The sequence below is a fragment of the Ambystoma mexicanum genome, chromosome 8 (genome assembly GCF_040938575.1).
Source record: "Ambystoma mexicanum isolate Mex_15411 chromosome 8, UKY_AmexF1_1, whole genome shotgun sequence".
Taxonomy (NCBI): domain Eukaryota; kingdom Metazoa; phylum Chordata; class Amphibia; order Caudata; family Ambystomatidae; genus Ambystoma; species Ambystoma mexicanum.
In genome coordinates this window covers 605,719,337-605,741,974 of record NC_090929.1, presented here as the reverse complement: position 1 = coordinate 605,741,974, position 22,638 = coordinate 605,719,337, and positions in this window count along the sequence as shown.

Genomic DNA, 22,638 nt, shown 5'->3' with positions numbered 1-22,638 from the left:
GTGACAGGATCAGAAACGGAGGATGAAGTAGAGGAAATCAACCTACTACGCTCCTCGCAAGGTAAACCCTGTGAATGGCCTTAGAGTGAAATGACCTGAGGTGTTGCTTCATGGTTGTGGTCCCAAAGCTGTACGAACCATGCCTCCCGCGACTGAGTACCATTTTGCACATATTGCAGGTGACTCGGTTCGCAGGAGCCTTAGGACCATTCCCATGAATGGTAAATAACCGCCACACCCAAGATTCACGCCTAGTGCGGGTAGTAGGGATTTCCACTACCTCATTCTCGCCATCCTCTTCTTCCTCCTCTGCATCCTTACTCCTGTTCCCCTCTTCAGGCCCTTGGGGAGGTGGTGGTGGTGGAGGGGGTGGGGGTGGTGCTGAAGCAGGTGCAGCACCAGGTGGCAGTAGTTCAGTAATGGATGCCATCTCGATGATGGTGTAATCTGCAGGTGGCGCAAAAATCGCTGTGTTCTGAAGAATAGCCAGAAACACAATGAGAATATGCTCTAGTTTGTGGTGTTTTATAGGGGTGCTTGTAAGCGGTTCGCGGACATGCACGCTGTCCGCGGACAGATTTAACACAATAAAAGGTTCAAAAGGTTTCAAAAAGTATGTAGAAACTCAGGATTAGTATGTGCTATGGTGAGTTTTTATTGAGAAATATTGTGGATTACTTGAAAATGTACTTTTAAATTGTTCGGGGACACGAACAGTGTCCGCATTCAGAACACGCAATCAGCGTGGGCGCGGTCACATGATCGCTCCGCGAACATGTTCGCGAAGGAAGCAGCTATCCGCAGGACACCAAATGCACGGACATTGGTTTGCGCATGTGTGCTGATGTCCTACGAACACATTTCGGGTCCTGAAATAATTAAAAGTGCGTGACACGTCAAAGGAACAGTTACGGACAACCATTTGTTCTTAGAACAGTTTAACTTCCTTGCGAACAATACGGACAGACATAGCGTCCTCAGGACACCTCCATTTTCGTTTATTTACGAACATTTCAGGACACTGCTTGTGTTCTTAGAACACTTTCAACTTGGTAGCGAACACTACGGACAGGTATAGTGTTCTTCAAGACACCTCCATTTTCGTTTATTTACGAACATTTCAGGACACCACAGGTGTTCTAAGAACAGTTTCAACTTGCTAGCGAACAATACGGACAGGTATAGTGTTCTTCAGGACACCCCCATTTTGTTTATTTACGAACATTTCAGGACATCGCGTGTGTTCTAGAACAGTTTCAACTTGCTAGCGAACACTACGGACAGGTATAGTGTTCTTTAGGACACTTTCATTTTCGTTTCTTGAAGAACATTTCAGGACACCGCGTGTGTTCTAGAACAGTTTCAACTTGCTAGCGAACATTACGGACAGGTTTAGTATTCTTCAGGACACCTCCATTTTCGTTTATTTACGAACATTTTAGGACACCACTTGTGTTCTTAGAACAGTTTTTACTTGCTAGCGAACACTACGGACAGGTATAGTGTTCTTCAGGACACCTCCATTTTCGTTTATTTACGAACATTTCAGGACACCACGTGTGTTCTAGAATAGTTTCAACTTGCTAGCGAACAGTATGGACAAGTATAGTGTTCTTCAGGACACCTCCATTTTCATTTATTTACGAACATTTCAGAACAACCGCGCTGTCCGCGGGCACCTACATTTTTATTTATTCAAAAAATTGAATCTAATTACAATGCAATATAAAAATGTAAGTTTATTTAACATATATTAAAAATTTATGACAGAGAAGGTGAGGCAGAAACGGAAACAAAAACAGGAGAATTAGGAGTTTCAACATGATTGGTATCAGGTGAAGAAGGGATGGAAGTCTCATCAAAACGTTTTGGGTTATGGAGAGGGTTAGGGGATAATTGACTGGGATATGGTCAGGGGTAACAAGTACATGTGAGACAATGGTATGAGGTTTTTGTTTTAAAATGATCCTCAACAAAAGTTTCCAAATTATTAAAATTGGTCAACAATAAATCAATTTTTTCTTTTATGCTTTCAAGAGTGTTATCCGTAAGAGTTTCTTCAGAGGTATTTTCTATTTTGATATGCTCTGTACAAAAAAATATATATATGTTAAATATATATAAAATAATAATAATTAAATGGTTTATAAAGTGTGTACCATTAGCTTCACTATCTTCTGACATTTCGTCATGTGGGAAGTGCTCCTCTCGCCATTCCATAGTACTAGACATTTCTGTGAGAAAAAAAAAGATAATATATATATTTTTATTATCTAATACAGAAAGTTTATAAATATATGAGTAAAATGAAGTACACTTACTATTTCAGGTAATATATGTTCTGAGTACTCTGTAGGTCTGGTCTTGCTCTTAGTTGTGGAGTGTCTGTGAGGTAATTATGTTGGAAACCAATTTATCTTCATTTGGTATATTCCATTTTAGAACATATTGTATTTAAATGAATGGTTAGTGTGTTACATATATGGATTACATTTCTTATGTATTACTACATATAATATGTATGTGTGCTACTTTGTGCATTTTTTAAATGTTACTATGTTATAATATAACAATTAAACATACCCCCCCAGACTTTTAGGTAGTGGTACTGTTGTCCGAACATGTGCGCGGACATCAAATTCAGTAGAAGGGGTTCAGTATGTTCGATATTACATGTACATAAAGTCAAAGTTATTATTGTTAAGCTTTGCTATTAAAAACCTATGAAATTCAGTGAAAAAACTTTGTTAAAGGGACGTTATGGTTAAGTTGCGTTACTAAAAACCTATGAAATTCAGTGAAAAAACTTGTTAAAGGGACGTTATGGTTCCAAGTAAAACTGAAAAAGCCCTGAAATTCGCCAGTTATGGTAAACTAAGCAACCATAACTCGCGCCACCACCGTGCACTGCTAAGACTAACACCCACGACATCAAAGATGACATCACAAATGTCATTGATGACATCACTGATGACATCACATGTCTGGTTCACTCTTTTTTCTTTTGCTGACATATCTAGTCCACATGGTTTTCTTCAGTAACAGTCAGAAACTACAAATTTTATTTTATTTGTAGACGTATCCTTCAAGTAGGTTCTTACAGTAATTCCCTTAGAGTCCAGTCACATCGTATGAAACATATACATAGGGGAAGACAAAAGCTTGAAAGACAGCAATCCTTTTTGTGCATAAAGATAATCAATAGACTTATCAGCACTTTCTGATAGTTCTGTTGTTTTTTTATGGCTGTACTTTTCCTGTATATGGTCATATTTGTATACATTGTACTCACACTACTTTCCTTAGGGTCCAATCACATCAAGTGATACATATACATAAGGTAAATAGCAGCTTTGAAACAGAGCAATCATTTATTTGCATGAAAATAATCAGTTAGGTCATGAATTGTTTCTGCTACTACTTGTGCTTTTTTGCTATCTTCACTTTACCTGTATACACCCATATTGGTATGTGTTCTTGTCTCTTTGTGTTTTGTCTATAGTAATGCAATTATGTAATACATGGGTTTTATTAGCTACTTATTTATTACATATTTCACAGTACACAAAAATCTATTAGGAATACAATTATCATTTAATTATTCAACATATTAACATTATGAATATTATGCCTTCATCTTGTACGCTGCACACAATGCTATGTTTCTGCATGAGTAGCTTAGTATACTAGATAGAACCCCATAATAGAATGCTATTTATATCAATGCATCGTTCAATGCACTAATTAGGGTATGATATTTATTGCAATGATCCTTGACACTTTTTTCGCAACATTATAATAAGAATCCCTTGTACACATATTTCATGAAAAGTACATACACATGTGATGTCATCAGTGATGTCATCAATGACATGTCTGATGTCATCTTTGATGTCGTGGGTGTTAGTCTTAGCAGTGCACGGGGGTGGTGCAAGTTATGGTTGCTTAGCTTACCATAACTGGCGAATTTCAGGGATTTTTCGGTTTTACTTGGAACCATAACGTCCATTTAACAAGTTTTTTTCACTGAATTTCATAGGTTTTTAGTAGCGCAACTTAGCCATAACGTCCCTTTAACAAAGTTTTTTTCACTGATATATATATATATATATATATTTATATATATATATATATATATATATTAGATGGCCTGCGGTAGCGGCCATGTAGTTATGGTTAAGTTGCTAAACCCATTGGAAGAGCACTTTTTGGGAGGCTTACAACTTCGTTCACCCTGGACGAATCCTCACCGAACTTAGCAAAAAAAGTATATGGCCCACTCTGAATTTAAAGTTTGGTGAGGTTTGGTGAAGGGAGGATAAAGTTATAGGGGGGGTCCCAAAATGTCTTTTTTCCCCATAGACATAATGGGAAAACAACTTTGCTCATGCCTACAGCCCAAACCGCTGGATGTATTTTCAACAAATTTGTAACAGGAGTGATGGCTTGGTCCCGAAAGCATGCTTTTGTTAATTTGGTGTAAATCCGTCCAGTAGTTTTTTTTTTAAATGACCAAATCAAAAGGCAAAAAAATTAGTGATGTCTGTGTCCACTCTGCTGACACACTTCCGTGTTCGCTCCGCGGACAGGACACCGATTGGCTAATAGACTTGTGTCATGTCCATGGACACACAACGTGTTTGCTGATTGGTTGGCGTGAAGCGTGAGGTGCAACAGATTTTTGGAAACGCCCGCCATCTTGGATTCGCAGATATCGGCCATGGTCCGCAGACATCGCAGTAAAAACATATTAAAAAACACAACATTGCACTTGTCAAACCTATCAAATAATCTCTGGGGAGGTGAGGGGTAATGAGGATGGGATGGACTATGGCTGCAAGAAGAAAAAAAAAGTTTGGTTTTCACCACGAAAGTCCGCTAACAGTTCGGATGTTCGCGAACAGTCCTGTGAAGTTCGCAGACACCTCTGCATTACTGGTTTGTTGAAAAGCAGTTCTTGGATGACTTATAACTTTGGCACCACATAATGGAACTGCATGTAATTTTTGAAATTATATTCCTGACCTGATCCCGAATGAGTTTGCAAAGTTTGGTGGGATTCTGTCAAGAGGGGGAAAATTAGAGGGAGGTCCCGAAATAATGTAAAGGCTTATAAATGAGGTGCCATTTCACAAATATACACTTAATTTGGCAAACTGATAATACATATAGATATAAATGTTTTTGCGAATTTTGGTGGGATTTTGTCAAGAGGGAGCAAATTAGAGGTGGAGTCCCAAAATAATATTAAGGCATATAAATGAGGTGCCATTTGACGAATCTACACATAATTTGGCAAACTGATAAAAGATCTAGATATGAATGTTTTTTCGAAGTTTGGTGGGATTTTGTTAAGAGGGGGCAGAATTAGAGTGGGGGTCCCAAAATATTGTAAAGGCTTATAAATATGGTGCCATTTGACAAATCGATACAAAGGTTTGCAAAAAGATTATAGATCTAGATATAAATGTTTTCGTAAAGTCTGAATGGATTTTGACAAATGGGGCTAGGTTATATGATGATTGTATGTGCAGCATTTGACACTTTTGAAAAATAAAGCATGTGTGGATTTCCAGCAAACTTGTGTGAGGACCATTGAGAAGGACCTGAAAGCATGGTTTTGCAAATGTGCCAGTGTTTTATTTTTTGAAAAGTGTCATAATGTAGGTACAAACAATAATGATATACCTTTGGTGACTGAGGGGTAGCCTGTGACCATGTGCAGTGGCCAGATTGTCATGGTCATGGAATAAGGCCATGATCCAGACAATCAGGCTACTGGCCATGACCCTGAGGGACAAAACATGGAGTCAAAGTGGCCATGTCTGCCTGGGATTGGCTTTGTGGTAAAGTTATTCGAAATTGGGATAGATTTGAAAAGGAAGAAAAATGTGCTTGTGGTAACATGGTCATAGAGCTCTTTTTGCCTTCTGCAGGCTGCCATGTAAAGCGAAGAAGGTCCTGTATGGAACCCCGCCTTCCCTTTCCATGGTGGTCATCTTGGAAAAGGATTTTCCTTCCTACACCGAGACGCTAGAGGCGTCCCGGTGTAGGAATAAAAATCCTTTTTTTTAGCATCCTGGGTTCCCACTTTGGGAACTTAGGGTGCTAATGGCCTTCATCCCCATTACAGGGGCTGGAATGGGGGGATAATGGTCCAGAGACCTTGTTAACCACCCACGCTTTGCTTGGGCTGATAACTTGGGCTGCCGGGCTGGTATCCACTGTTCCAGTCCCTGGAACGGAGGATGAACGCCACAATATTCCCATTAGCATAACACAAAATGCAAATGGAAATGTTGGAAAATCTTATTGAGTGTATTGGCCTCATTTTAAGGCTGGCACTCCCGTAATGGAGTGGGCCGGTACGGGACCGGCCCCCTTCATTCCGGGAGCACCGATTCCGAGCTTCCCATCGCGAGACCCGGATCGCACGCATGTTGAAACCAGGCGTGCTTTCCGGGACCCGTGAGGGGAAGAGGGAGGTAATAACGGGCCAGATGTAATCTGCCTGTTATTACCTCCCTACCCATTCCCATTGAGCCCTATTGGGGCTCTAATGGGAATGGGGATGGGTTCCTGCAAAGAGGAATTACAGGGTCCTCCTATGTCGGAGTAACCCGGTAATTCCCCATTGCAGGAACCCGGTAATGGAGCCCGGAACGGAGGCAGCCATGTATATAATAGCTCCATGGCTACCTCCATTCTCATAATGAGGCCCTATGTACTTTAATGAGAAATATAAAGTAGATGGAGTCTATACGTTTTTTTTGTTTTAGTTCTATTTTTTAACTGTGAAAGGTGGTTCCTAAAGGAACATTTCTTTTGTTGTTTTTGGTTATATATTTTTTGGGCAGGAGAGCTAAGAACGAAAGGTGGGGAGGGAAATGAGGGAAGAGGCAACAAACACTAATATGGAGGGGTAGGTGGATAGGGGAAAATGGTGTGCGTTTGTTATTTCTATGGTCGGGGTCAGTGTTTCTCATGCTTCTTGATTACAGCAGTGGTGGTGGTTCTTGGGGAGAAGGGACGGCATTAGCTGATGCCATTTTAAAATAAATAGCAGTTTTGCTAAAAGTATATACTGTGTACTAGATTGTTAATGGATAATGAGTAGGAATAAGTGTTGGAGCTGTGCAATGGAAATTCTGAAGTTGAAAGTTCCTAGATCAGTAGAATATACAGTTCCGAACTGGCTGCGAAGCACAGATCTGATCATGAAGTGCAACCAGGTCCTCGGACACGTCAACATGTTGCGCGCCAGCATATGGTCATGTGGCACTGTCCGGAAGGTCTGCAATGAAGGCAGATATTCATAGACGTCTACGGATGCAAAACTAGTTGAAATAGTTGCAAAAAGTTTATATAAGTGTTAAAAATTATTCTAGAAGGTGGGAAATGGCAGAGGTTTAAGGTGCCACTTTGTAAATTGGACACAAATATTGCTAGATTTGTTAAGTATGATATTAGTAACTTGTAGGTAAATAGCATGCACTGGTAGCATGCACTGGTAAAAACCCATGAAATTCACTGAAAATACTTTGTTAAAGGGACATTATGGTTAAGTTGCACTAATAAAAACTAAAGAAATTCAATGAAAAAACTTTGTATTTTACTTCCAAGCTTCCAAGCACAATACGTGAAGTCAGAATCAGGATAAGAGAACACCTTTCAACAATAGGAAGCCAAGATGTGACGTTACCATTAGCAGTACATAGCCCAGAAGAGCACCACATGGAGAATAAACAACACCTGAGATTTATAGGCCTTCAGCAAGTAAGATTGGGAAGGAGAGGCAGCAATTTTTAACGTCTCTTACGACAAACCGAAGCAAGACTTATCTGCAGGTTCAGAACAAGGTCTGAACAAGGACAATGAGATGGTTCATTTTCTATAGTCAAAGGGACATTAAATATATAGACTGGGCGACCACTGAAGTAAATAACTTGATGTGTTTCTGTAAGTATATGTATTCAGAAAAGTATTATATGTCGATAATGGGCTAAATACCCTTATACTGCACACATCTAAACAAACCACACGTGGACTAATTATAGGCTAGTCATGTATACTGTACAAACACAAATGTGCACTTATTATGAGTTGACTTCATTCCCAGTATTAATTATGTATGCTGGGCTAACATATATATATGTACCTACAATAAGTTGAGTCTAGTTGTAGTATGATTTGCAATGGAGGCACAATATATTATATATATATATATATATTCAGTGAAGAAACTTTCTTATAGGGACGTTATGGTTCAAAGTAAAACCGAAAACCCCTGAAATTTGGCAGTTATGGTAAGATAAGCAACCATAACTCGCGCCACCGTGCACTGCTAACACTAACACCCAGGACATCAAAGATGACATCACAAATGTCATTGATGACATCACTGATGACATCACATGTCTGGCTCTCCCTTTTTTCCGTTTACTGATATATCTAGGCCACATAGTTTTCTTCAGTAACAGTCAGGAAGTAAAAATTGAAAAGGTACTATATTTGTAGGCTTAGGGTCAAGTCACATCATATGAAACATATACATAGCGGATGACACAGGCTTGAAAGAGAGCAATCCTTTCTCTACATGAAGGTAATCATTAGCGTTATCAGCACTTTCTCATAGTTTTATTTTTATTACTCTACCTTCCCTGTATATGCTCATATTTGTATACATTGTACTCACTCTCCTTTTCTTAGGGTGCAGTCACATCATGTGATACACATACATATGGTAAGTAGCAGCTTTGAAACAGAGCAATAATTTCTCTGCATAAAGACAATCAGTTAGGTTATGAACTCTTTGTACTACTACTTCTGTTTTTTTGTTTACTTCACTGTCCCTGTATATACTCATATTTGTATGTGTTGTTGTCTCTTTGTGTTTTGTCTGTAATAATTATGTATTAAGTGGGTTTTATTATCTACTTATTACATGTTTCAAACTCTAATAAGAAAGCAGTTATCATTTCACTATTCAACATGGCAAGATTATGAATATTGCACCTTCATCATGTATGCTGCACACACTGCCTATGTTTCTGCATGAGTAGCTTAGTATACTGGATAGAACTTCATAATAGAATGCTATTTATATCAATGCATTGCTTAATGCACTAATTAGCTCATGATATTTATCCCAATGATCCTTGACAGTTTTTGGTCAGCATTATAAGAATCCCTTGTACAGAGTTTTCATGAAAAGTAAATGCACATGTGATGTTATCAGTGATGTCATCAATGACATTTGTGATGTCATCTTTGATGTCCTGGGTGTTAGTGTTAGCAGTGCACGGTGGCGCGAGTTATGGTTGCTTATTTTACCATAACTGCCGAATTTCAGGGGTTTTTCGGTTTTACTTTGAACCATAACGTCCCTTTAACAAAGTTTTTTTACTGAATTTCATAGGTTTTTATTAGTGCAACTTAACCATAAAGTCACTTTAACACATTTTTTTTGACTGAATTTCATAGTTTTTTATTAGTGCAACATAACCATAACGTCCTTTTCAATGGAGGAAGAACACTAGCATCCTAGGTTCTCAAAGTGGGAACCCGGGGTGGTAAAAAAAAGATTTTTCTTCCCAAACCAGGACACTGCAGGCAGGCGTCCCGGTGTAGGAAGGAACATCTTTTACCAAGATGGACACCAGGGAAAGGGAAGGCAGGGTGTATAAAGAGAACACAACAGGGCATCGGCAGGGGGTCGGGAAGACCAGGAGAGAGACACGGGGCATGAGTGGGGGGTAACACGAGGGAGACACGGGGCATGAGCAGGGGGTGGAAAGAAGGGAGACACGGGGCATGAGCGGGAAAGAAGGGAGACACGGGGCATGAGCGGGGGGTGGGGGTGAACAGGGGAGACACGAGCCATGAGCGGGGGGAAAAGGAGGTGAGACAGACATGGAGCATGAGCGGGGGTGAACAGGAGAGACACAGGGCATGAGCAGGGGTAGGGCAAGGTGGGGCCCCCACCCCCGCTCATGCCCCGTGTCTGCCCTGTTCCAACAGAGCAGACATGGGGCATGAGCGGGGGGTGGGGGGAAAGGAAGACACAGGGCATGAGCGGGGGGTGGGGGGAAGAAGGGAGACACGGGGCATGAGCGGGGGGTGGGGGGAACAAAAGGTCAACAAGGGGTATCATAGGAGGGGGTGACAAGAGGAAGACACGGGGCATGAGCAGGGGGTGGGAGGGAACAGGAGGAAGACACGGGGCATGAGCGGGGGGTGGGGGGTACAGGAGACAGACACGGGGGCATGACCAGGGGGTGGGGGCAACAGGAGAGAGACACGGGGCATGAGCGGGGGAGAATAGGAGACAGACACGGGGCATGAGTGGAGGGGTGGGGGGAACAGGAGACAGACACGGGGCATGAGCGGGGGTTAGGGGGTACAGGAGACAGACACGGGGCATGAGCGGGGGGTGGGGGGCAACAGGAGAGAGACACGGGGCATGTAGCAGGACATTTGGGCGGCCGGTTCGACGCGGGACGATTTGGCGTGGCCGGTTAGGCGCAGGAGCCGGTTCGGCGCGACACAGCGCGGCAGCCCGCTCCGAACTGGCCGCACATAAATGTCCTGCGAGTTCTTCATGCAGGCACCACAGCCAAACAGAGTACACAGCCGGGCCCGCGAATGTGGGGGCTGTGTACTCAGCACAGCACAGCCCCCACCCTTGTGAGCCCGGCAGATCAATTCTGCTCTGTGCGCCGCACCCCAGTGCACATTGCCTGCTGTTTAGGGAAACGTTCAGTGCAGTGCACTGAAAGTGTGAGTTTCAACTTCATCCCACACTATTTGAAAATGAAACCGCTCTAGAACAGTTTCATTTTAAAATAGTGTGGGGTGAAGTTGAAACTCGCATTTTCAGTGCACTGCACTGAACGTTTCCCTAAACAGCAGGCCATGTGCACTGGTGTGCGGCGCGTCAAAACATCCCGTCGCCCAACCGGCGATGCCGAAACGGGATGTACCGACGGGGCATGAGAGGTGGGGGGAACAGGAGACAGACACGGGGCATGAGCGGGTGGGGGGAAACAGGAGACAGACACGGGGCCTGAGCAGGTGGGGGGAAACAGGAGACAGACACGGGGCATGAGTGGGGGGTGGACGGCGGGAGGGATAGAGACAGGGGGCATGAGCGGGGGATGGGCAGCGGGAGGGATAAAGACACGGGGCATGAGCGGGGGTGGGCGGCGGGAGGGATAGAGACACGGGGCATGAGCGGGGGGTGGGCGGCGGGAGGGATAGAGACATGGGGCATGAGTGGGGGGTGGGCGGCGGGAGGGATAGAGACACGGGGCATGAGCGAGGGATGGGCGGCGGGAGGGATAGAGACATGGGGCATGAGCGGGGGGTGGGCGGTGGGAGGGATAGAGACACGGGTTATGAGCGGGGGGTGGGTGGCGGGAGGGATAGAGACACGGGGCGTGGGCGGCAGGAGGGATAGATACACGGGGCATGAGCGGGGAGAGGGATAGAGACACAGGGCATGAGCGGGGGGTGGCCGGGAGGGATAGACACTCGGGGCATGAGCGGGGGGTGGGCGGCGGGAGGGATAGATACACAGGGCATGAGCGGGGGGCGGGAGGGATAGACACACGGGGCATGAGCAGGGGGTGGGGGTTGGGGAGAGTAACACGGGGCATGAGCGGGGGTGGGGGGAAGGGAGAGACACACGGGGCATGAGCGGGGGGTGGGCGGCAGGAGGGATAGAGACACGGGGCATGAGCGGGGGGTGAGCGGCGGGAGGGATAGAGACACGGGGCATGAGCGGGGGGTGGGCGGGAGGTTTTCAAGAATGGCTGCTCCCCTCGCTCGTCTGCATCATACTTGATCAAGCCGATATAGAGGTTGTACACCTTTTATGCCAGTGATAAGGGACCACACCAGGCTACCCGATGAATGTGCTCTCCGCACTATATACTCCACCTTTCATCTGTGTATGCTATTTAGCTACAGGATTTAATCCACATTTGTTGTTTTTTCCAATACGAGTCCTTACTCGATGCAGTTACACCAAGGGCCCTGTCGGTTCCGCTTTACAGGCATTACTGTCGTGGGCCCCTGAGCCCCTTTTTTCACGCCTGTATTTCTAACTTACCCACAGCCTGCAAAATTGAGGGTTAAACTGTTGTGAGGTTCTTTCGCCCTGAGGAAGGCAACTTTCAACTATGCAAAGAAACTATGGCCAGACAGGCGGCATGTTAGCCGAAACGTTGTTGTGATGATGTCAACCTTGATTTTTTCTGAAATATTTTTTTGACACCTACACGTAGGCAGACCTGTCATTAAAAACTAAACCAAATTTTCCACTGTGAATTACAATTCTGAGTGTTTTTATAATTTTTGTTATACTTCTCCGTTATTACAACTTTTGTGTTATTAGGATTTTCTTTGTTTAAAAAATAAATATTTCAAATAACTTTCTAGAAATTTGCCCTTTTTGTTTTCAGAGAATTTCACAAAAGTGCATGATACCATAGTTTGGTACTTTTCTGAACAATTTAATCACGTTGACTTTGATACATAGCAGTAAGGGATCAATGGTGTTATTTTGGTCTTCTGTCCCCTCCCTTTCTGCTCATGGGACAAATCCCCCCCCTCTTCTTTGTATTTGGATAGAGACACGGGGCATGAGCGGGGGGTGAGCGGCGGGAGGGATAGAGACACGGGGCATGAGCGGGGGGTGGGCGGCGGGAGGGATAGAGTCACGGGGCATTAGCGGGGGGTGGGCGGCGGGAGGGATAGAGACACAGAGCATGAGCGGGTGGGTGGGCAGCGGGAGGGATAGACACACGGGGCATGAGCGGGGGGTCGGGGGATCAGGGGGAGGGGAGAGACACATGGGGCATGAGCGGGGGTAGAGGGGAGGGGAGAGACACATGGGGCATGAGCAGGGGGTGGGTGGCGGGAGGGATAGACACGAGGGATAGAGACACGGGGCATGAGCGGGGGGTGGGCGGCGGGAGGGATAGACACATGGGGCATGAGCAGGGGGTGGGCGGCGGGAGGGATAGACTCAGACTCACGGGGAATGAGCGGGGGGTGGGCGGGAGGGAGGGATAGACACACGGAACATGAGCGGGGGTGGGCGGCGGGAGGAATAGAGACACGGGGCATGAGTGAGGGGTGGGCGGCGGGAGGGATAGAGACACGGGGCATGAGCAGGGGGGTGGGCGGTGGGAGGCATAGAGACATGGGGCATGAGCAGAGGTTGGGCGGCGGGAGGGATAGAGACACGGAGCATGATTGGGGGGTGGGTGGCGGGAGGGATAGAGACACGGGGCTTGAGCGAGGAATGGGCGGCGGGAGGGATAGAGACATGGGGCATGAGCGGGGGGTGGGCGGCGGGAGGGATAGAGACACGGGGCATGAGCGGGGGGTGGGTGGCGGGAGGGATAGAGACACGGGGCGTGGGCAGCAGGAGGGATAGATACAGGGGGCATGAGCGGTGAGAGGGATAGAGACACGAGGCATGAGCGGGGGTTGGGCGGTGGGAGGAATAGACACACAGGGCATGAGCGGGGGTGGGCGGTGGGAGGGATAGACACCCGGGGCATGAGCAGGGGTGGGCAGTGGGAGGGATAGACACACATGGCATGAGCGGGGGGTGGGCGGCGGGAGGGATAGACACACAGGGCATGAGCGGAGGTGGGCGGCGGGAGGGATAGACACACGGGGCATGAGTGGGGGTGGGCGGTTGGAGGGATAGACACACGGGGCATGAGTTGGGGGTGGGTGGCGGGAGGGATAGACACACGGGGCATGAGCGGGGGGTGGGCGGTTTGAGGGATAGACACACGGGGCATGAGCGGGGGTGGGCAGCGGGAGGGATAGACACACAGGGCATGAGAGGGGGGTGGGCGGCGGGAGGGATAGACACATGGGGCATGAGCGGGGGTGGGCGGCGGGAGGGATAGACACACGGGGCATGAGCGGGGGGTGGGTGGCGGGAGGGATAGAGACACGGGGCGTGGGCAGCAGGAGGGATAGATACAGGGGGCATGAGCGGTGAGAGGGATAGAGACACGAGGCATGAGCGGGGGTTGGGCGGTGGGAGGAATAGACACACAGGGCATGAGCGGGGGTGGGCGGTGGGAGGGATAGACACCCGGGGCATGAGCAGGGGTGGGCAGTGGGAGGGATAGACACACATGGCATGAGCGGGGGGTGGGCGGCGGGAGGGATAGACACACAGGGCATGAGCGGAGGTGGGCGGCGGGAGGGATAGACACACGGGGCATGAGTGGGGGTGGGCGGTTGGAGGGATAGACACACGGGGCATGAGTTGGGGGTGGGTGGCGGGAGGGATAGACACACGGGGCATGAGCGGGGGGTGGGCGGTTTGAGGGATAGACACACGGGGCATGAACGGGGGTGGGCAGCGGGAGGGATAGACACACAGGGCATGAGAGGGGGGTGGGCGGCGGGAGGGATAGACACATGGGGCATGAGCGGGGGTGGGCGGCGGGAGGGATAGACACACGGGGCATGAGTGGGGGTGGGCGGCGGGAGGGATAGACACACGGGGCATGAGCGGGGGGTGAGCGGCGATAGGGATAGAGACACGGGGCATGAGCGGGGGGTGGGCGGCGGGAGGGATAGAGACACGGGGCATGAGCGAGGGGTGGGCGGCGGGAAGGATAGAGACACGGGGCATGAACGGGGGGTGGGCGGCGGGAGTTTTAGAGATACGGGGCATGAGCGGGGGAGGGATAGAGACACGGGGCATGAGCGGGGGTGGGTGGCGGGAGGGATAGACACACGGGGCATGAGCGGGGGGTGGGCGGCAGGGATAGACACACGCTGCACTAGCGGGGGGTGGCCGGGAGGGATAGACACACGGGGCATGAGTGGGGGGTGGGCGGCGTGAGGGATAGATACACGTGCCATGAGGGGGGGTGTGGGGTGGGAGGGATAGACACACGGGGCATGAGCGGGGGGTGGGGGGAGGGGAGAGTAACACAGGGAGTGAGCGGGGGGAGGGAGAGACACACGGGGCATGAGCGGGGGGTGGGCGGCGGGAGGGATAGAGACACGGGGCATGAGCGGGGGTGGGCGGCGGGAGGGATAGAGACAAGGGGCATGAGGGTGGGTGGGCGGCAGGAGGGATAGAGACACGGGGCATGAGCGGGGGGTGGGCGGCGGGAGGGATAGAGACACAGAGCATGAGCGGGGGGTGGGCAGCGGGAGGGATAGACACATGGGGCATGAGCGGGGGGTCAGGGGGTCAGGGGGAGGGGAGAGACACACGGGGCATGAGCGGGGGTGGAGGGGAGGGCGAGAGACACATGGGGCATGAGCGGGGGGTGGGCGGCGGGAGGGATAGACACATGGGGCATAAGCGGGGGGTGGGCAGCGGGAGGGATAGACACACGGGGCATGAGCGGGGGGTGGGCAGCGGGAGGGATAGACACACGGGGCATGAGCAGGGGGTCGGGGGTCAGGGGGAGGGGAGAGACACACGGGGCATTAGCGGGGGTTTGAGGGGAGGGGAGAGACACACGGGGCATGAGCGGGGGGTGGGTGGCGGGAGGGATAGACACAAGGGATAGAGACACGGGGCATGAGCAGGAGGGATAGTCACATGGGGCATGAGCGGGGGGTGGGCGGCGGGAGGGATAGACACACGGGGCATGAGCGGGGGGTGGGCGGCGGGAGGGATAGACTCAGACTCACGGGGAATGAGCGGGGGGTGGGCAGGAGGGAGGGATAGGCACACGGGACATGAGCGGGGGTGGAAGGCAGGAGGAATAGAGACACGGGGCATGAGCGGGGGTGGGCGGCGGGAGGGATAGAGACACGGGGCATGAGCAGGGGGTGGGCGGTGGGAGGGATAGAGACACGAGCCATGAGCGGGGGGAAAAGGAGGGAGACAGACATGGAGCATGAGCGGGGGTGAACAGTAGAGACACGGGCCATGAGCAGGGGTAGGGCAAGGTGGGGCCCCCACCCCCGCTCATGCCCCATGTCTGCCCTGTTCCAACAGTGCAGACACGGGGCATGAGCGGGGAAGGGGGGGAAAGGAAGACACAGGGCATGAGCGGGGGGTGGGGGAAGAAGGGAGACAAGTGGCATGAGCGTTGGGTGGGGGGAACAAAAGGTCAACAAGGGGTATCATAGGAGGGGGTGACAAGAGGAAGACACAGGGCATGAGCAGGGGATGGGAGGGAACAGGAGGAAATTTGAAGAAAAAGTAAGGTAATAATACCGTACTTAAGACTGGTGCTCTCAGTTGACCTTAAATAAGGTTGCACAGTTGTATTTAACTCTTGCGTGAAGTACTTATAATGTCAAACAAATGTATCACCAGACGGTACATGGTTTTCCAAAAGAAATGTTTAATTCACGTTTCTTGGTTTTGTGTTTCTTAGTTAGTTCAAATATTGCGAGGCAACTCGAAATAGATAGGCCAATTATTCAAAAAAGCACATATGCCAATGCATTTCGGTCTATGACCATTTTCAGGGCTGTACTGAAGTGAATATAGAATCTAAACAGTGTTAACATAATTCATTTATCGAAAGACACATAAATGCAATTCATGGTTCGAAAAAAAGTAAAGCACATACCCCAGGTAGATCCAAATCAATGTTGAACATGCGGGAGGAAGGTAAAGGAAAGTGTGTCAGAATCGCCATATTACTAAGTATTTACAATTATTTACCACCTTTGCATACAGCACTCTGTACCTGCTAAATGCAAGTTGTCCTCTCCTGTGAATGCTTTTGAGGAATGTCTCCAAAGTTCCTGTTGATTACCAGAGGGGAAGTATGTATTACTATTTCTGTCGCTATATCCAGATGCATAACTAAGCCGATTATCAGTAACAACTCATACTTCCAGTTCAAAGTCTCATATCATATAGAGGGAGGTGGGGGGCAACAGGAGAGAGACACGGGGCACGGAGCAGGACATTTCGGGCGGCCAATTCGACGTGGGATGATTTCTGTCCTGCAAGTTCTTCATGCAGGCACCACAGCCACACAGAGTACACAGCCGGGCCCGCGAATGTGGGGGCTGTGTACTCAGCACAGCACAGCCCCCACCCTTGTGAGCCCGGCAGATCAATTCTGCTCTGTGCGCCGCACCCCAGTGCACATTGCCTGCTGTTTAGGGAAGCGTTCAGTGCAGTGCACTGAAAGTGCGAGTTTCAACTTCATCCCACACTATTTGAAAATGAAACTGCTCTAGAACAGTTTCATTTTAAAATAGTGTGGGGTGAAGTTGAAACTCACATTTTCAGTGCACTGCACTGAACGTTTCCCTAAACAGCAGGCCATGTGCACTGGTGTGCGGCGCGCCAAAACATCCCGTCGCCGAACCGGCGATGCCGAAACGGGGTGTACCGACGGGGCATGAGAGGGTGGGGGGAACAGGAGACAGACACGGGGCATGAGCGGGTGGGGGGAAACAGGAGACAGACACGGGGCCTGAGAGGGTGGGGGAAACAGGAGACAGACACGGGGCATGAGCGGGGGGTGGGCGGCGGGAGGGATAGAGACAGGGGGCATGAGCGGGGGATGGGCGGCGGGAGGGATAAAGACACGGGGCATGAGCGGGGGTGGGCGGCGGGAGGGATAGAGACACGGGGCATGAGCGGGAGGTGGGCGGCGGGAGGGATAGAGACACGGGGCATGAGCGGGGGTGGGCGGCGGGAGGGATAGAGACACGGGGCATGAGCTGGGGGTGGGCGGCGGGAGGGATAGAGACACGGGGCATGACCGGGGGTGGGCGGCGGGAGGGATAATTTCAGAGCTGGACTGCCCTTGTGGGTGGGACAAAGACTGATATGCAAATGTATATTTCTCCTCTGTGAACGGTGTAGTGATCTAAAACATGGCTGTAGACCCTCCTGAGTGGAAGAAATTCCATAGAACTGGGTATTTGACCCATGTTCTTTCTAAGTAGAGGGGCTCCCACACTCCTTTGTAACTTTGTCAAACTTGGGGTTTCACCCTAAGTAACCCAAGGTAATCCGGATGTGGGCCCCTTGCTCACTCTGTTTTAGAGAGGATCGGCTTCACCTTACTGATGAGACCCGACTAGGCCGAAACACGTGTCTGGATTTGCTGATGGTACGCTTGTTCAGAGGAGATTTGCCTAGCGTTTCGGTGCTGGACTGCCCTTGTGAGTGGGATAAAATCTGACATTCAAATAGATATTTCTCCTCTGTGAAGGGTGCAGTGAGCTAAAACGTGGTTGTAGACCTTCCTGGGTGGAAGACATTTCATAGAACACAGTATTTGACCCATGTTCATTCTCAGAAGAGGGGCTCCCACACTCCTTTGTAACAAAGAACAAACGGCCTCCAACTGCACTATTGTGTCTGATACTTTTGTCTCAACAACTTTGTGTTAACTTTTACACAGCAGAAGCTTCTCTTTCTTCATTGGTTACCACATGCTACAACTGGCTGATTCAAACCGTTCTTCTTTTAAGCTGTTGGAAATTTCGCAACCTTTTTCTGTCATTCTTGATCAGTCATTCTGAATTTGTTCATCAAAAACTGCCTTTATCGAGATGTTGATGAGTTCTTTTCCATCATAATTCACAGGATTCGTCAATGTCACGATTGAGTTGTAGGTCTGTTGAACATCTTCCTTTTGGCGTGTTGCTTTGGATGCTATCAGGTGATGATGTTTTGACCATTCGTAATGTGTGATCCCTACAATTCATTTAGCTTTGCTTCCGACAGCCTTGACAGACTTGAGATCTCAGAAGAGGCTAAAAAGAATCATGCTAGAGCTTGTTTCTGTTGAGTAATATTAACCACACCACCAAGTACTTTCATTGGTCTGTATCGATGTTCCAGAGCTTCATCGAAACCTAAAGCACTTAAGGGTACTTTTGTCTTGCTTACTAAACATTTCCTTTCGGAAACTCACTCTACAAATTTGGGTGTTTGCTTGCAAGCTGTTTCATCTTTGCTAATTACCATGTTCTCATACTGTGTAGTTTATCTAATCGAGGGCAGAAATGTACTTAACAAACTCTTCGAGCGATGCAGCGTGTAAATCCCAGTTTGCAGTTTGGACAGATCTGATAAAAAAAAACATTGTGTCCACATTTGTATAAGTTTATGCATATGAAGCATGCCTTTGCCAAACATTGAAAAACAAACAGATAACCTTCTCTCACATTACTTTTTGTTTTGAGTGTTTAAGTCTTGAAAGTAAATGTCCAAAATCCACAGGCATTTTTTGCCTTCTGCTGAATTACATTCTGGTATTTTCAGTCCTCCATTCAAGGTTAGAAAAATAATGCCACAATTGTGAACGTTTTGCCTAATGCATAACGCATTTCTATACGGATGTATGTCTGTACTTTGCTATGGTTTGTGTACTTTTCAAGCTTATAAAACAGAGTATTGTTGAAAGGCAAACTTCTAGGTGAGAGTGGAAAGGATGAAAGTGCAAGTGAGCCATGCATACTTACTCAGGATGTGACAAGAGAAGTTGTTATCCTGGAGACTAGAGGGGTTATTTTCTATGGTTTTGGCCCTGTGCTGAAATTCAGGGAAAAAGTAATTGTAATTGTAATTGTTTGTTCATACAGTGCTTATACACAGGTGGAGTGCTCAAAGTGCTTCAAGGAGGGAAGGGAACTCCTGACTAGACTACAGGAGGTGGCTAATTTTAGTGACCGAGCGAGGGATTGGATGCAGTCCTTTTTAGGTAATAGGATGATATGGGTTTGCAGTAAACAAGCGTAAGCAGACCTTGTTCCACTTAGTTATGGTATCCCCCCAAGTGGCCTTCTTATCCCCAGTCTTTTATAACATTTTTATGGCCCCATTCTTCCACATGCTAGAGGCGAATAAGATTTGGTTTTCAAATTATGCGGAAGACTCACAATGCCTAATTGCACTATCACACAGTTACGAGAAAGATACCATAACAGTATCAGAAATGTTTTTCATTTTTTTATTTTTTATTGTGTTTGGTTGAAACAACCTTTTACAAAACGATTCACGACCGAGTATTTCCTTTAAACGAAGAAAAAAGAAAAGTTCACAAAAAGAAACAAAAAAAAGTAACATATTACCATCAATGAAAACATTCCAAAATGCCACTCATTTTCACATATAAAACCACTAAGTATAAAACACTATTTTAAATGAAACAGCAATAAAAACTAGAAATAAAAAACCTTTCTAATAGAATTTCCCATTCATCCTAAACAGTATAGTGTTACTCTAACTTTACAAGCAACATCCTATACAGAAATTTCAACCTTTTGAAGGACAAGAGAGAAGAGCTGAGAACTACATAACATTTGGACATGTTGAGAGAGAAGTTAAGAAACAATATTGCAACTGGTCAGCACCTGCACGAATGCGATTGTTATAGGATTGTGGACACCAGCAATTAAACGTTCCCAAAACATTTCTGGTATGGAGTTAGCACTCTTAGAACCATATCTAGTGAACAGTTGTGATCTGGCTTCTCCAGTTCCTTGACAGTCCATTAGGAGATGTTTGAAGGTTTGGGCTTTCAGGTTGGAACATCTATCACATAGCTTTAAGGCCTGATCACCTTGACCTCTTTATGCTAAGAATTCAACAGTTCTTGCCCCATTTAGTCGGATTCTGAGGTAATTGTTCCTTATTTTCCAGTCCGGAAATTTAACCAAGTAACTTGGTAGGAAGCCCAGTTTTTTTTCTTCTCCTATGAATTGATTGGATCAGCCTAAAGATGAGCCTAAAGAGAGACAATAGTTTTCATTCTGCAATAGCTTTTAAGGAATTTAGCCCAAGTTTGAATCTAAGGAGACCCATTGAGACACTTATAGGAAGATTGAGCGCTTTCTTCCACACCATGCCCTCCCATTTCTGCCAGTCTGTATGCCACAGGAGGGGTTTGATTTCGAGTCCATAAAGTATAACTGGAATAACTTTTGCTTTGTAAAATCGAATCAGTGGAAGGATTGAGAATTTACAATATTTTACTACATTTTTTTTCATCTGGGGTAATAAAGTTAGAATTTTATTTTGCAAATCCTTTTCCACCTTACAAATAGCAGGAGAGGCATATATTTTAAAGCCCAGATATAACAGCTCTTCTACTCTCTCGATTTGCTGACCTCCTATTTCCCAATGACTGTATGGAATTTTTTTACAACTTTGTCTGAACACCACAATCTTTGATTTTCTTGGGTTGAAGGATAGACCATTCTCCCTGACGTAACTGTCCAGTCCATTCAGTAATCTCTGGAGTCCCACAGGGGAACAATCTAGAAGAACCACATCATCGCATAAGCCAGCCAGTGAACCCTAAATCTACTGATAACTGGACTGGCCAACGCACATGACTTCAAGCAGTCCCCCGCGTCTGCCAAATATAAATTGAAAAACAGCGGGGCACCCAGACAATCGTGTCAAACCCCCTTTACCACTTTGATGGACTCAGACAAATTACCTTCCTCTTCGAGTCGAATCCTTATAGTAGTATCTTTATGGAATTCGATCAGCATAGCGAGCAACCCCTCAGGAATTCCCCAAGCTCTTAACTTTGCCCACAATCTACTCCTGTCAACCTGATCAAAAGCTCTAGAGTAGTCCACCCAAGCCCCGTACAACAAATTTCCTCCCCGCTTGCCCGTCTTCTCTGACATTGCATTGAGTACGACCCCGTTTAGAGCTGTTGAGAGGCCCTTACGAAAGCCAGTCTGAAACCTAGAGAGGATCTTGTGATCTTTTAACCATTTCTGGACCTCACCCAAGAGGATCTTTGTGAAAAGTTTTTCCTCAATATCTAAAAGGTAAAAAGTATCAGAAATGTATGGTCTAATACAGAGTTGCTGGATATGCGTGGGCTGGCATTGAATCATAGAAAGACAGAGCTCATGATTGTTGGTACTAGGCCTAGACTCCCCAAGCTTGCTGCAGATTATGAATCCATCGGCATTGTGAATCATGATATTCCCACAAAAGTGAAATAAAAATAATAGGAGTGACATTTGATCTGACACTAAGTATGTCTGCCCAGGTTAACAGTCTTGTCTCTGCTTTGGCTTATTATATTTGTCTTCTCTTACATATTCGCCAATACCTGTCTCAAAAGGGATGAGAAACGATTGCCCACGCCATTATCTCATCTCAAATTGATTATTGCGTCTCTCTTTGTTTGTTTGTTTGTTTGTTTAATTTATTAGTAGAGCGCTCCGGACCCGTGGGTAGAAGGGCGCTTAAGGAATCGGTTACAGGCACAAGATATGCATTTACATTAACAAAGTACATCAATTTACACATTTTTTTTTTTACATAGTACAACAATTTATATATAATGCCGGTATGGTGGCGGCTGTTAGATATTAGAATTGAGTGTAAATGCTACTCTTTGTTCAGAAACCAGCCAATAACAAGTTTCCTAAAGATCGGGAAGGAGTCAGTAGTTTTTATTTTGAGTGGTAGGGTGTTCCAAAGTTGGGAGGCTAGCACAGTGAAACTAGCGCCTCCTGCTCTTTTTAAGGCAAATCTGGGTACTAACAGGCATGAGGAGTTGGATGATCTGGTGGTTCTGGATGTGGGTTTTAAAGTGAATTTGTTGGAGAGGTACGGTGGGGCTAGGTTGTTTAAGGCCTTGTAAGTGTGGCAGATAGTTTTGAGGTCAATTTTTTGCTGTA